The sequence below is a fragment of the Pseudophryne corroboree genome, chromosome 1, assembly GCF_028390025.1.
Source record: "Pseudophryne corroboree isolate aPseCor3 chromosome 1, aPseCor3.hap2, whole genome shotgun sequence".
NCBI lineage: Eukaryota > Metazoa > Chordata > Amphibia > Anura > Myobatrachidae > Pseudophryne > Pseudophryne corroboree.
In genome coordinates, this window is record NC_086444.1 from 1,100,973,488 (window position 1) to 1,100,988,767 (window position 15,280).

At 46.4% G+C, this 15,280-nt stretch overlaps 1 long non-coding RNA gene across 1 annotated transcript in view; it reads right to left on the minus strand.

The window, feature by feature from the left end:
- Positions 1–1,703: 1,703 nt before the first annotated feature.
- The window catches only part of LOC134993944 (uncharacterized), a 39,728-nt gene continuing 26,151 nt past the window's right edge, over positions 1,704–15,280 (minus strand). The window contains exon 3 of the long non-coding RNA XR_010197350.1: positions 1,704–2,409. This is a non-coding gene — a long non-coding RNA (uncharacterized LOC134993944). The remainder of the gene's footprint in view (positions 2,410–15,280) is intronic.

Genomic DNA, 15,280 nt, shown 5'->3' on the forward strand with positions numbered 1-15,280 from the left:
CATCTTCCATTAGCAGCATGATGCTTTCCCCAGTTCCCCGTTCTTGCTGTTTCATTGTTATAAACTCTGCCATCAGCTGTTATTCACACATGTAGTGCCTCCTTGAAAACATTGCCAGAATTTCATCTTTTCTCACTGAGATGTACCAAAGCTTGGAGAGACGTATAGTGGCATCTATGTACTAAGCCTTGGGGAGAGCTGAAGTGGGTGGAGATAAAGTTCCAGCCATCCAGCTCCTAACTCATTTGTCAAACACATCATGTAACAGGAGCTGATTGGCTGGTACTTTATCTCTCTCCACTATAGCTCTCTCCAAGGCTTAGTAAATAGACCCACATACCGTAGTACCAACCAATCAGTTCCTAACTGTCACTGTCAGGCTGTGTTTGAAAAATGACAGGAGTAGATTGGTCGGTACTTTAGCTCTCTCCAATTTATCTTTCTCCAATGTATGATACATCTCCCCACTGAATGTTACCAATGTTCTCTCCAATTTATCTTTCTCCAATGTATGATAAATCTCCCCACTGAATGTTACCAAGAGCCTCATGTACTAGCCTGTGAGATGCAGACTCTGTCGAGAGTCCGCGGAGTCTGCCCACAAAGTAGAATTCATTTAAAAGGCGAATCAATGTTAGTGTTGCCTTTTAAATGATTGACGGTTTTTAAATACAGTGAGACTCACCGGAATGTCACCACAGCCTGCATCTCACAGGTTATTACATAAGCCCCCAAATCTCTGTCCCATTCTCTTATTCTCATTTGCCAGGACTACTTCAACTTCCTATTGGGCCTTCACCTCTCACGACAATCCCCGTTCCAATTCATGCTAAATTCTAAGGCCCAACTGATCTTCCTTTCTGCAAATCATGTCCACCACATTGTCAATCCCAATACTCTTCAATATACAAATCAAACAAGTCACCCTCGCTATCAAAGCCCTAACCTACACCTGTGCCTTCATATGTGTTTGACCTCTTCATGAAACACTCTCTACACACTCTATTTCATCTATCTATGACACATGCCTGCTATCTGATTATCACCTCACACCAGACTCAAATACAAGCCCCGTGCTGCTCCCCACTTATGGAACCGCGCAACATTCAGGGGGTATCCAATTAGCCCTGACAGCAGGCACTTATCGGGAGTTATGCATCGGGGTGCCTCAGGCACGTGAGGCATAATCCCCAAACAGATTATTTTTTTCTGCGATAACACTGGATACTTATCCCAGATCCCATGTGTTAAACAGGCTATAACTGGATAGCCCGATAATAACCATAGGTCGAAAATTTAGCGCTTATAATTGGATACCTCCTCAATCTTCCAAATGCTCTCTAAAAGCCCACTTCTTCACTGTTACCTATCCTTCCCCCACCTGATGTAACTCTCTCTGGGTACTACCAGTTACTGTCCCAATTTCCACTCCGAGACTCACTACCTCCTATCGTCTCAGTACAGCACTCTCCCTCTAGATCAGTGGTTCTCAAGCTCAGTCCTCACGACTACACACGGTTCATGTTTTCCATGTCACCTAGCAGTTGCACTGTGTATGTCACAACTGAGGGCCTGAGCTGACGGGAGGCAGCCTCAGTTGTAGGGGCTGAGATGTAACGGAACCTGGGAGGTTGTATCAGACCCCTAGACATGTAAGTAACATGTAGAATAACTGCCCGAAGGCGTGACCACGACAACCAGGATAAAAGTCAATGATGTTTATTATGACAAACTCCGTAACACAGCAGCAGTAAAAGGAAACATAAAAGTCAACAGAGGATAAATACAATTCCTGGGTACTACAGGGTGGCAAGGGCCACAGGCACTAGTAGTGTGAGACAGTTCTTATAATCTTCTAGTTGGAAAGTCCTTACCAGGCCTGACTGTAGCAATGGAGAGAACCCAGGATCGTACCAGCTGATGTTCCAGGAAAGGCTGGGCTGCTGAAGGTAAAACGGCTGCTGTGGATACTGGCTGGAACCAGACTGTTGTTGGTACGGAGTGGATACTGGCTGGAACCAGTTAAATAATAAACGAACTTGAGAGCGATGAAATAATAATGAAGTTTGGAGTTTGAGAGCGGTGAAATAATAATACCGGTGGAGAGTGGTGAACTGCAGAAAAGGACACCGGCCCTTTAAGAGAAGCTATACACTGCTGGAAGCTGGGCTGGAAGCAGGTGATTGTTTGAGAGCGGTGAAATAATAATACCGGTGGAGAGTGGTAAACTGCAGAAAGGACACCGGCCCTTTAAGAGAAGCTGTACACTGCTGGAAGCTGGGCTGGAAGCAGGTGATTGTTGTAGCTGGAAACAGGTGAGTCCAGAATGGATCGGAGAGTCAGGCTACACCGCAGATGGAATGCTGGTGCGGGTCTCTATAGCAGAAGTCTGGAGACAGGAGCTGGAACCTGGAAGACAACCACAGGAGAGAGACAAACTGGAACTAGGTTAGACAACCAAAGCACTGACGCCTTCCTTGCTCAGGCACAGCATACTTATACCTGCAGCAAGGAAGGGGTTGGCTAGGCAATTATGCAAATCAACAATACAGACAGCAGATTGGTGGAAATAATCAGATGACAAAATCCAAGATGGCTGCGCCCATGCAGACACTTGGAGGGAAGTTTGGTTTGTAATCCATGTGAGAATTGAAACAGTAATGGCGACGCCGGCCACAGGAGACAGGAGACGTCAGACTGACAAGCGCACATTTAACCACGCGGGCACAGCGGAGGCCGCGGCTGATTAAATCACCACTCTGACATTCTGCATGTGGAAACTCAGGAACAGCGGGATCCGGTCCTGGAACGCTGAGCCAGCCTTAGGAGGCATCTGAAGGGTAAGTAATGGCGTCCAGATACCCGGATCGTGACAGTGTATAACCAAATGTCACATTTTAAAAATCTACAGGTGACCTGCAAAACATGGACCATGTGGGGATACTGAGGACCGAGTTTGAGAACCTGTGCTCTAGATCAGTGGTTCTCAAACTCGGTCCTCAGGACCCCACACGGTTCACGTTTTCCATGTCACCCAGCAGGTGCACTGTGTATCACCAACTGTCACATTTTAAAAATCTACAGGTGATCTGCAAAACATGAACCGTGTGGGGTCCTGAGGACTGAGTTTGAGAACCTGTGCTCTAGATAATAACCTCTCACAAGCATGGCCTACGCTACACTATTTCCCATCTGCACCTTCTTTGTCAGCCTTGTACGTACTTGTCCTGTCTGTACGTATGATTTGTTTTATGTTTTCTGGCACCTGTAAATAATTGATAATAATGTAGATGATATCAAATAGCAGTTTATTTGCTTTCTAACCTCACCTCTTACTCTGAGAGTTTGGGCAAACAATCCAAAATAGAAGGCTTTTAATTTGCAATACAACAAGCTTTGACACAGCTTGACTAATAAAGGGCCTAATTCAGCATGGATCACTATTCTGAGAAATCATAAATCATATGATTATCGAACGACTGAGCATGCGCACACACGGGGTAATAGTGTCAGAAAATGCGTACAGGTCGTAATGGCAATGCAGCCGCTGTTTGACTGACAGGAAGCCGGCATTTCTGGGCGGAAACCTGGCGTTTTCTGGGTGTAGAAAAACTCACACAACTCTTTCAGGCGCTAGTAAATTTATATATACATATAAATATATGTATATACACTCAAGTACATGTAATTAAAGTATTAGTGTTTTAACACATATACCAAGCAGCAATAAGTCCAGCTGTGTCTGTGTGCACACAGCTAATAGTAGTGGCAACTTATGTCGCCTATACTAGAAAAAAAAAAACATTTTACTAATGACTTAGGGGGTCATTCCAAGTTGATCGCAGCTGTGCTAAATTTACCACAGCTACGATCAGGCACTCAAACATGCGGGGGGACGCCCAGCACAGGGCTAGTCCGCCCTGCATGTCAGTCCCTGCCCCCCCCCTTCCCCGCAGAAATGCAAAAGCATCGCACAGCAGCGATGCTTTTGCATTTGAGGAGTAACTCCCGGCCAGCGCAGCTCCTGCGGCTGGCTGGGAGAACCTCATCGCTGCACGGGTCGCAGCGGCTGCGTGTGACGTCACGCAGACGCCGCCCCCCCCCAATGGTCCGGCCACACCTGCGTTGGCCGGACCGCGCCCCCTAAACGGCGGCTTAACGCCGCCGTCCAGCCCCCTCCCGCCCAGCGACCGCCTCTGCCTATCAATCAGGTAGGGGCGATCGCTAGGGTACAACGGCCTTCGGCCGTATAGCATGCGCCGGCGCATAAGCATATCCGACCTGGCAGCAAGCGATCGGGTCGGAATGACCCTCTTAATGCGTTAATAAAGATCATGTGCATAAATGAGCGTATACACACACTTCACCAATTGATTTAAATATCTTTATATCTCTCTATCAAGAAAGCTTGCATATAAATGAATTAACAAACATTTAATATCATTTAAATATTTGTTAATTCATTTATATGCAAGCTGCGTGTATTGTCGGAAGCGGGGCCAGTTTCCGGGCCCAGTTTCCAACAATGTCAATGTTTTTAAAAAAAGTCAGATTGACACTGTCGGGACCGGGCCAAACCTGTCGGGTTTGGCTTGGCAATGAATAGAGTGCTGCCGGGTCCTTTCTGTCGGAAAGGACCCGACAGCTATTGAATACAGCCCTATTGAATACAGTCTCCAAGAAATTACTGTTTGCTGCTTTAAAAAACAAACACTTAAATAATGAAGCTATAGGTATAGTATAGTACCCTCTAACAAGAAAAATATGTTTGTTATGAACAGCGATTACTGGCAGAGGTGTCGCACTAGTAAGAGAAGATACTGCTAGTGTAAGGTGTGGCTATTGTTCAACAATTGTACAAATCATGTGGGTTACCATGGTAACAGTAGCAACAACACAAAACAACTGTCAATCTGCTTCTGTCACATACAGCCTCTCAGAGGTCACCGCGAGGTAGCAACTTTCTAACACCTAAAGAAACACATTTTTTTTAACACTAGGAATGTTTAAGACATAATTTTTTTTAAAGATTTCCTGTAATCTAATGGAGATGAAGAAATATAGTTCTATAATTCTGTAGAAAGGCCATTAGTCTATTCTGTGATAGTCATCAACGACTAGTGATTCTGAGGCATCACCGCTGTTCCAATTCTCTATCCAAATATTCTTCCATGTTTGGGGTCGATTCAATTCTCCGACAGTTGAATAGCGCCGGGAATTAGCTCCTGTCGCTATTCAATTCAGCTCAAGTTAAATCGACGAATGCCCGTTCTTCCGGACTTAACAGGTTGATTTGTCGGGAGAACGGGCATTCTCCGACTTAACTCCCCGCCGCGATGCTGATTCCCTACAGAAACAGCCTCACGCCGGCCGCGCCGCAGCACTTTTGTCAGATTTCCTCTCGCATCCCCCAGGGGTGAGAGAAGAATTCCCGACAACTGAGTGTCACTTGGCGCTGTATTGAATAGCACCGGGAGCTAATTCCCGGCGCTATTCAACTGCCAGAGAATTGAATAGAGCCCTTTGTTATCTTTTCCAACCACCTTTTCACCTACTGTCTCTCTGGAACCCCTCATACTAGATTTCAGGCTTTCCTGAGTACAGTCCTCCCTACCCTATGAGTATAAACCAGATTCAGTAACTATTGCAAATTCTGCTATGTAGCAGAATTTGCAGCCCTATCAATCGCATACTGGGGGGGCGCACATCGCAGGGCAAGTCCATCCAGCATGCTAATAGCCCCCCCCCCCCCTCCTTGAACATGCTGAAATTGCAACCCCACGCAACTTCAGCATAATCGCTAAAAATAGGGTACCCTCCTTCCGGCGCAGCTTAGCAATTCTGAACATTTTGGAATTTTTTTATTTGATATGGGACACCCCTTATTTTTTTTAACTTTTGTTATAATAAAAACATATGTGAACTACAGACTACTCCGACTTGTGTCTCAAAGGATTTGAAAATAATAGGTCCTACAAATTGGGTGATATTACTGAAAGAGATGAACAATCTCGTTCATTAATGAACGAGATACCGTTCATATCTTGTAGTGTGGAGGCACCAATGATGAACGATGCGCGGCCCCGCGCTCGTTCATCGTTGGTGCCCCGTCGCTTGTGCATGCAGAACAATATGGACGATCTCGTCCATATTTGCATGCACTGCTAAGGAGCCGGGTGATGGAGGGAGTGAAATTTCTTCACTTCCCCCGTCAACTCCCCTCCGCCGTCGGGTCGCCCATCTGCCGAATCGGCGGTCGGGCAGCTCGGCAGCGGGTCGCGCAGTGTGTAGGGCCCTTAAGACAATTTCATTGAATGCTATAAATTATTTATTTGGATCGCAATAACAAAATAATCACATTTATCCATGTGAAGTAATGTTCTGACACTCGGGGTAATTCAGATCTGATCGCAGCAGCAAATTTGTTCGCTAATGGGTAAAACCATGTGCTCTGCAGGTGGGGCAGATATGACATGTGCAGAGAGAGTTACATTTGGGTGGGTTATATTGTTTCTGTGCAGGGTAAATACTGGCTGCTTTATTTTTACACTGCAATTTATATTTCAGTTTGAACACACCAAACCCAAATCTAACTCTCTCTGCACATGTTATATCTGCCCCCCCCCCCCCCCCCCCCCTGCAGTACACATGGTTTTGTCCATAAGCTAACAAATTTGGTGCTGCGATCAGGTCTGAATTAGGCCCTCAGTTTCTATTAGTCAAACGAATTATGAGTTCCTTTGTGCAGGATTTTACTGCCCTGCAGGTGTGCTGAGAAACCAACAGCAGATTCTGAAAATTGTCCTAACCCTTAACTTAACCAAGGTTCTCTTGGGTCAAAGCAACTCCCCGTTAAGCTGGTTCATTCACACCAGAAAAATCTTTAAAAAATTCACAGGCATGCTTAACATCTGCACATTTATTCCACTCAGCAGGATCTTCATCTAAAAAATCAAATTACAAACCAAATCTCTTCAAAATAGTACAGATTCTGGAGAAACAAAGTCACTCATACTCTTAGACACCAAGGGTCCCCTTTTTCCAGGGGGTACCAGAATTTTGAAAATTGGCATTGGGGAACCGGATATATCTGACTTTAAAGCAGTGGTCCCCATCCGAGCTGGTTAATTGCGCTTCCCAGCCAGATATCTCGGGTTCTGTCTGAGTTTTTCTGAGGGTATACTCTGAGAATGCTGATTTATATACAGGAATGAAAGCTATACCTTAAACACACCTTAAATACACTTTACCATGGAGCTGCTGCGGCCGCTATACTTAATACACACTCTACGTACTTTTTACGCTATTAGCGTAAAGAGTCCCGTACTGCGTACGGACTTTGCGTACAAACGCCGCGCTGACGGTACAAAGTACACACAGCGCGTACACACCCAATGAATACACTTTAAACCTTATACAGCGCCCTCTCACAGTAATAAATGCTGGAGACTATGCGGCTCGGTAGGACATATCTTCCACATATTCTGGACGTGCCCAAAGATCACTAAATACTGGTTAGATGTATTTGAGCTAATAAACAAAGTTCTGTCCACCCACCTAGCACCAGACCCAACTCTAGCATTACTACAAGTCGTCCCCGCTTCAATAACGCCACCTGCCAGATATGTCCTGGGCCACATCCTGATAGCCGCTCGAGCAAACCTAGCCCAAATGTGGAAACAATCCACTCCCCCTACCCTGCTAAGAGTTATACATAAGATAAACCACCATTTCCATATGGAGACGGAATCAGCTTCCTCCTCCCTCAACCACTCTTCCCTCAAAACGCGCTGGCTCGCGTGGCAAACCTTTATTTCCTCGATTGAAGGGTCTCAATATCTTCATAAATCCACCTCACCCCCACTTAGCTCATCCGGGCAACCCGACAAGGTCTGAACTAATATACATCACCTATCATTACACCCCCCATTACCTAGGCAGTTACACCTTCCCCTCCCTGTTAAGAGTCGACCCCTACTAGGTCTCCCCCCAATACCATCTTCTAAAGCGTATCTGTAACTTCTGCCCAACAGGATTAGGCCACTACTACCTTACCGCATTGTATAGTTTTTCTATATGTCTCAACTTCTCTGATGTATTATGTATACAAGGCTCCGATGTAACACTCCTCCAATTCTAGTCTGGACCCCTATTCCCCCCCCCCCCCTCCCTCTTTCTTCTACATCCCTACCATACCGACCCTTACACTGTGTTGATGTATCACCCCCCCTTTTTCTTCGTTCTGTACCCCATAAAAATGTTTATCTTTTCAATAAAAACTATTGATTAAAAAAAAAAAGAGTGCAGTGGGAGCAATGCCCTCTATTGCGCTGTTGCAATGGTATTGGTTTTGCACGCCTGTCTGTGGGGGTCCGCGTTGCTGTGTCGGCTTGTGGTCGCGGCTTGGTGGCAGTTTGGGTTCCGGGGTCGCTTTTGTGGCAGTTCGTGTGGCTGTGGTAGCTGTCTGTCCCGCGTCGTCCGGAGCCGCTCGCTTGGATGGATGGATTTGTGTTTGTTCAGGGGGACGTGTTGGATCCTGCAGCAGTGTGGTTGGTTCCGGTTCTCATGCCATGTAATCATGCACAGGGCCGGTTCTTGGGATTGTGGCGCCCCGGGCAAAGTATAGGGGCGTGGCTTCAAATGGGGGCGTGGTCAGTTACGCCCCCATTTGTGCCCCTGTAGCGACGCTGAAAAAAAAAAAAAGTATACTTACCATCCCCGTTCCTGATCCAGACCGCTGCAGACCTCCTCCGCCGACGCCGCTCTTCTTCTCTCCTTTCCTCGATCTATGGGAGAGACGTTATTACGTCTCTCCCATAGAACAGCATAGACACTAGGGGTCAATTATGACCCCTAGTGTCTGTGCCACTATGCTGTGCGGTGCGCGATGGCATCGTCGCGCGCCGCGCAGCGGGGGTCCTCTCCATGAAGGGAGGCTAGATCGTGGCGTCTGGTTTCCCTTCGTGGGGGGGGCCTTTGCTGTGCGGTGCGCGGTGATGTCATCGCGCGCCGCACAGCTGGGGTCCTCTCGGTGGGGGTAAACTAGACGCTACGCGTCTGGTTCCCTTCAAAGCGGGGGGCACAGCTGGGCACTGCGGGGGGCACAGTGGCGGATCTTGCCCTGGTGCGGCGCCCTCCGGCGCCGAGGCGGCGCCCCGGGCAAAAGTACTGCTTGCCCGTGGCAAGAACCGCCACTGATCATGCAGGCAGGTGTCGGTGTGTGCTCGTGTTCATTGTCACATGTATTAGCATATAACAAAAATATAACTGTTGTGGATTCAGGAACCGTGTCTCACCTCATCTGTTTCCAGAATAATTTATAGCCCACCGTGATACTCTCCTGCTGGGAATGCTGTTAACCCCTTCTCAGGGTAAAGATGACACAGACCAAGAGCCAGTTCCCGGCTGCAGCGCCAGAGGCAGAACTCTGGGAGGCAACAGAGTCATCTACCGCCGGGCTCCTGCTCTGACACCATTGAATTAAGTTAATTGATAGCTGCCGCTGTCTTTTCAGTGGCCAACTTCCTCACTGGTCCCTGCACCTTACACATCACACCCTCTTTATTATACTGTATATACACATTTTACAAGTGTCACGCCCGGGATTGGAGGCCACGGCCTGTTGCGCTGGGGGCGGACACCTTGCTGGTGGGGCTGTTTGCTCCTGTGTGGGAGGTATGAGAATTTTAACTATATGAAGATACTTCTCTGACAATTACATGTGACTTCGTGTGGTTGGAGTTTTCGTGCTTCCTCTGCGGGGGCTGGTGGCTCCGTCGGTGGGGTGTCTGCTGTTAGTGTGGCGGGTCGTGGGTTCTAGTCCTGGGTGTCACTGCTAAGAAATGTGTGATTTAAAATAAAAGACAATTAAATGTATAGATACAGTTTTCAGAACACTCCACACACACACACACACACACACCTTGAAATAGGGGGGCACCAATATTTATCTTGCCTCCGGGCAACTGGGACGAACTTACGCCACTGTGCAGCGCCGTGCTGTTGCGCTATCCCCGTTACAGCCGTCCGTCTCCTCTTTGCCGTGGCACAGGCAGCCTATGCGTGATGTTTGGAGCGGAGCTCAGCTCCCGGCTGCAGCAGCGTGCCGCTGGATAGTACCTTAATGGGGCTGAGTATCTTATTTCCACGGAGGTTGTTAGGCGGACCCGATGAGTGAATGTCACTGGAACTTGATGAGGCAAGCTTGAGGCGGTGTGTGTTGTCCCACGATCCGAGGGTTTGTCTCAGAGTACTAAAGCAGAGTACTCTTAACGCGTTTCTCCGTTGTAAAAGTCTAACGGTTTCATTAGAAGCTGGGGCATGTTGCAATGGGTGTGGGCGTGTGCTGATGCCTGTCTGCATGGTTGCATGGTGTGGGACTTGGGGTTGGCCGTGCTGTTGCAGGGTCTAGTGTGTCCCTTTGAGTAGGTGCAGGTTTGTCCGTCTGGGCGGGTGGCTCTGGATGATGCGGGACAGACGGCGATTGTGGCTGTGTGAACTGCCGCGGGGGTGGCTTTGGGGCCTGGGTTGCTGCTGAGCTGTGGCCGCGGGTTGGTGCAGTGGCGTGGACTTTTGTAGATAGGTGTGTAGGGTTGGTGCTGTTGTGGCGGCGTGGTGGAGGGTATTGTTCTCATTGTGTTTTTAAGTAATAATATGCATATGTTGATTAGACAATTCTTGTTTTTTTTTAAATATAATTAAAATAATTAAACCTTATACAGCAATGCAATGCGATACTAATACACTTTAAACCTTAGCAGGGAAAGAAAGACACGACACCAGTCTGTAGTTAAACCACTGGGTTCCGACACCACAGCGTATTATTGCTGAAAGGGGGTTACAATACAACCAATACAATACAACAGAATAATGGCTACATTCAATGGTACATACGTGATTGGATTCGCCGCGCTACCCGGTCCGGTCCTCGGTCATCTAATAGATTACTTTGTGAGTCTTGTGTCTGACCAGGCCTGCAGCAGGCTCTCTTTATACAATTCATCCAAAACTTAACACAATGGATACTGTAATCTCTTTGTCCATTGGACACAGGTATGGTCATTTACAGTACAGGAGAGGTCATAGGTCGGTTTGAATAGGTGGGCGATGTCTGTTCCAACTGCTCTTGTGGGTGGTCTCCTCTGGATTCCCGCCGCATACATAATGTACAGTAAATACAGTTTATATCTATATTCTGCTCCTGCACATAACTATCCGCAGGAACATGCGATCTTCCTCAAACCAACACCAGAATGTTACCCTTAAAATACCCTACAGCTGGATACCAAACACCACCTTATAACCTTGTTCTGTCCCCTCCTATCCTGTAAAGGTGAATCCCTTTGTTCTGAAACCATTTAAACTGCTGTAACTTGCTGCTGTAGTGCAGGGAGGCTATGTGTAAAATGTGCACTATTTGGATTAAATATGTAATTTGTTTTGATGGCTTTTCCATGCGTTCACAAACTCTACCATAAATACTCATACCACGCGCTAATACGCAGGTCCGCGGGAGCGACCATACGCAAATTGCGAATATGCGCATGCACGGCAGAGCAAGTACGCGCACGGAGGCCATCTGTAGTTTGTACGTAATGTATGTACTGCAATATTTTTCGACTTTGACAGTCCACCCTTTGGCAGTCACCAATAACTGCCACTATCTAATCACTAAACAGAAAAATATCTATACAATATCTACAGAAGCTTTGATGATCGGGGAGAGTTGTAGGTGGGAAATGTATGACCTAGTGGGATAGTAAAAAGCATGTATGTATGAATCCATGTCTGAGGGGCATGTATCATCGTGCCGTATATGTACTAAATAAGCTTCGAGGTACTGCGAAGTATACATTAAATCCTTCTCATCCCGTACTAAGGGTCTGTAAAAGGGCCAACAAACACTACCGAGCTCTTTTCGGCTTCTTGTTCCAACAAATGGGGTGCACATTTAGTTGATGATACATGGAGGGGGAACATATGTGAGTGCTAGTATATGTGGATATCACCTGTCGACTATGTGTGCTGTTAACTGGAGGTTGCAGAGATGAAGATAAGACACATATCTAAAATACATTCACATAAACATTTTGGGTAGGGCTGACGTCTTTTCCGGATGGATGTATCTGGGCAGAGGGGGAAACAAAAGAAAAACGGGTGAAAGAAACAGGCCATGAAATTAATTTGCAATCCTTATCATAACACTATCTCTATGGATGGGTCATAAATTAAATCTGCTGCTATAACAGCGCCCTCGCTCTTTAGACTCATCAACTTTGTGCCGTGCTTGTGCCGCATCAGAATTCGAACACACCTAAATATCGAACCAATAATTATGACGACTCCCAGGATACAAAGGAGAAACTTCCCTACACTCATAATAACATTTTGAGCCCATTCTCCTAAACCTGAGAACCAATTTCGTGGATTCAACCATGAGACCCAGCTGGTCAGTTCATTACTCACAGTCGCTAAGGTAAGGTTGTGCTTCCTCCTGAACTCCCACTTCAACTGCAAGATATCGTCCATCTTTTGATCGATAATCTCCGTGGGGTCGTCAGTGCTGTTCGTAATATACGTACAGCACTTCACACCATATTGAGTTGCCAGAGTAACACAGTACCCACCTGTCACGGCTGTGATATAATTAAGGACCATCCTGTGCTGAATCAGCTCCTTCTTGTAAGCTTGTAACTCCCTTCCCGTATACCTGAAGGTGTCGTCATACATCTCAGTGATATTATCTATCAAGTTCGCTAGCGCATGGATATACCTATAATTTATAATTCCTCTGGCAGTACGGGTGATGTCTAATGCAAGAAGGAATTGAATCCCGGTGGATTCGTGGATCAAATCAGAGGCTGCGTGCTCTGTACTATCTATGAGGTGTCCCTTGATGATGTGTTCATAGTGAGTATGAGTATAAGGAGCCTGAGCACTGCGGTGAACGTCTTTCATCTTATCATGGGTTATGCTCATGACCTCTGGCAGTACTCTCCCAATATAACACAATCCCTCTGAGCTCGGGGCAAGCCACTTGTACGCCTTCCTCTCACATATGAAATAGGCATCATCTGGGAGAACATAGGGGACAAAATATAACATCACCATATTACAAATTTTCCAAGTAAATAAACCAATCCCTAGTTCTCCCATCTGCTCAGTACAAGTATCGGGCTGGATGATATGAGCACAATACCCTGGCGATACTTTTCCAACCCACATGGTCTTGCTTCCATGAGTATACCTATACCGAAAATACCTCCCACTGTTGGCTATTTGGCGTACAAGTTCAGAGTCTATGGGTATCCTATCAGCTCTGTGTGAAAAGGTCATTGTCTGGTTATTCCACTTCACTTACCAATTTCCCGGTTTTCGGTAATTGGAAATATTAAAACACAATAAGGACCTGTCTACATGATACTGGTGGAGCTTCAAACTAGGGGGCCTAGAGATATTGAATTTCTTGTCCACCGGTCTCCCACCCCGTAATTCGAGTACCTCATCTATTGCTAAAGGGTACGGTACTAATCCTGACTTGCTCTGACCTTGAGGTACCTGTGAGCACACCCAGCATTCTGTCTGGTTTAAGACCTTACCCACTAGTGAGTGGTAATCACTCAACGGATAACGGTCCATGTCGATATTAAGGTTGGACTGACATTTCTGGATGCACCCATCCTCAACTATATTCTCACAATTCCTACAAATACAATATTCATCAGACAATAACCCCTCACAGTGCCTCCGAGCTCCCTGACTACCAGAGCGCTTACTGATGCCAGCTTTTACTAAAGTGATGCGCTGATCCTGAGATCCTACAAATCCATACTTGCCATGAGAACCCATTCCAGATCCCTGCTCGACCTCTCTGGGACCCTCACCAAAACACACTGTCCTTATCAAAACCATAATTACTAACAGAACCCGAAACGCAGTCTCTTGTGATCGATCCATTTCGTTAGGGGAAAGGAGGAAAATAAGAAGGAGAAAAGAAAGGAAAAATGCAGGGGGAGGTGAAAAAAGAAAGTGGTACGACAACCGTTCTATATCTTGTTACTCTCTGTGCTCAGATGCCCTTCAACAGTCCTGCCTCTCAACTTTCCCGGAACAGACACTCCAGTGATATGAGATTCTCTACACTCTGCTCTTTGTCATGAGTTCCCTCCGGGTCAGCGACCTTCTTGCAGAGGGATGAGTGGATCCAAGTCTCTCTTTCAGCGACCTTCAATGCTGTTGTGCTGGTTAACAAGACTTGATATGGTCCTTCCCACATGTCTATGAGGCAACCTGAGCGTAAGAAATTTCGAATCATCACATAATCCCCAGGTTCAATGTCATGACAATTACTGTCCGGTAGGTCAGGAATCACCAACTTTAAATTTCTTTGTTGATTTCTCAGCTGCTGGCTCGTCCCAACCAAATATTTCACAGTCACTTCATTATTACATTTCAAATCATCCTGGGGGTCTATCATTACATGAGGTTGTCGACCAAAAAGGATTTCAAAGGGTGATAGGTTAAGGGGAGACCTGGGAGTGGTTCTGATGCTGTTCAATACTAGTGGCAAAGCTTCTGGCCACGACAATCCAGTTTCAGCCATTAATTTGCTCAGCTTGTTCTTAATAGTGCTATTCACTCTCTCCACCATTGCACTCGCCTGTGGACGGTACGGAGTATGCAGCTTGCTATTAATTCCCATCAGCTTGAACATGACCTGAAAGACTTCACCTGTAAAATGGGTACCCCTATCACTTTCAATTATTCTAGGGATACCATATCTACACACAAATTCCTGCACAGTTTTCTTTGCAGTGAACGTAGCAGTATTTGTGGCAGCAGGGAACGCTTCTACCCAGTTGGAAAATACATCGATACAAACTAACACATATTTTAAATTCCTACAGGGTGGTAACTGTATGAAATAGATTTGTATTACCTGAAAAGGTCCGTCTGTTGGAGGGATATGGGATGGCTCTGTTGGTATTGACTTTCCAATATTCTTCCTCAAGCAAGTAAAACATGTCATTGCTCTCTTACCTGCATGAGAAGAGAATCCTGGCGCACACCAGTAGGCTCTCACCAGCTTACACATACCCTCTTTACCCAGATGAGTCAGACCGTGTGCCACCTCAGCTAAGCTTGGAAGATATGCTCTGGGGGCTACTGGCTTACCGTGTCCCCCTGTCCAAAGTCCTGAAGACTCCTGGCCATACCCCTTTGACCTCCAGACTGCCTTTTCCTGTAAAGAACACAAATCTTGCATTTCAATTAATTGTTG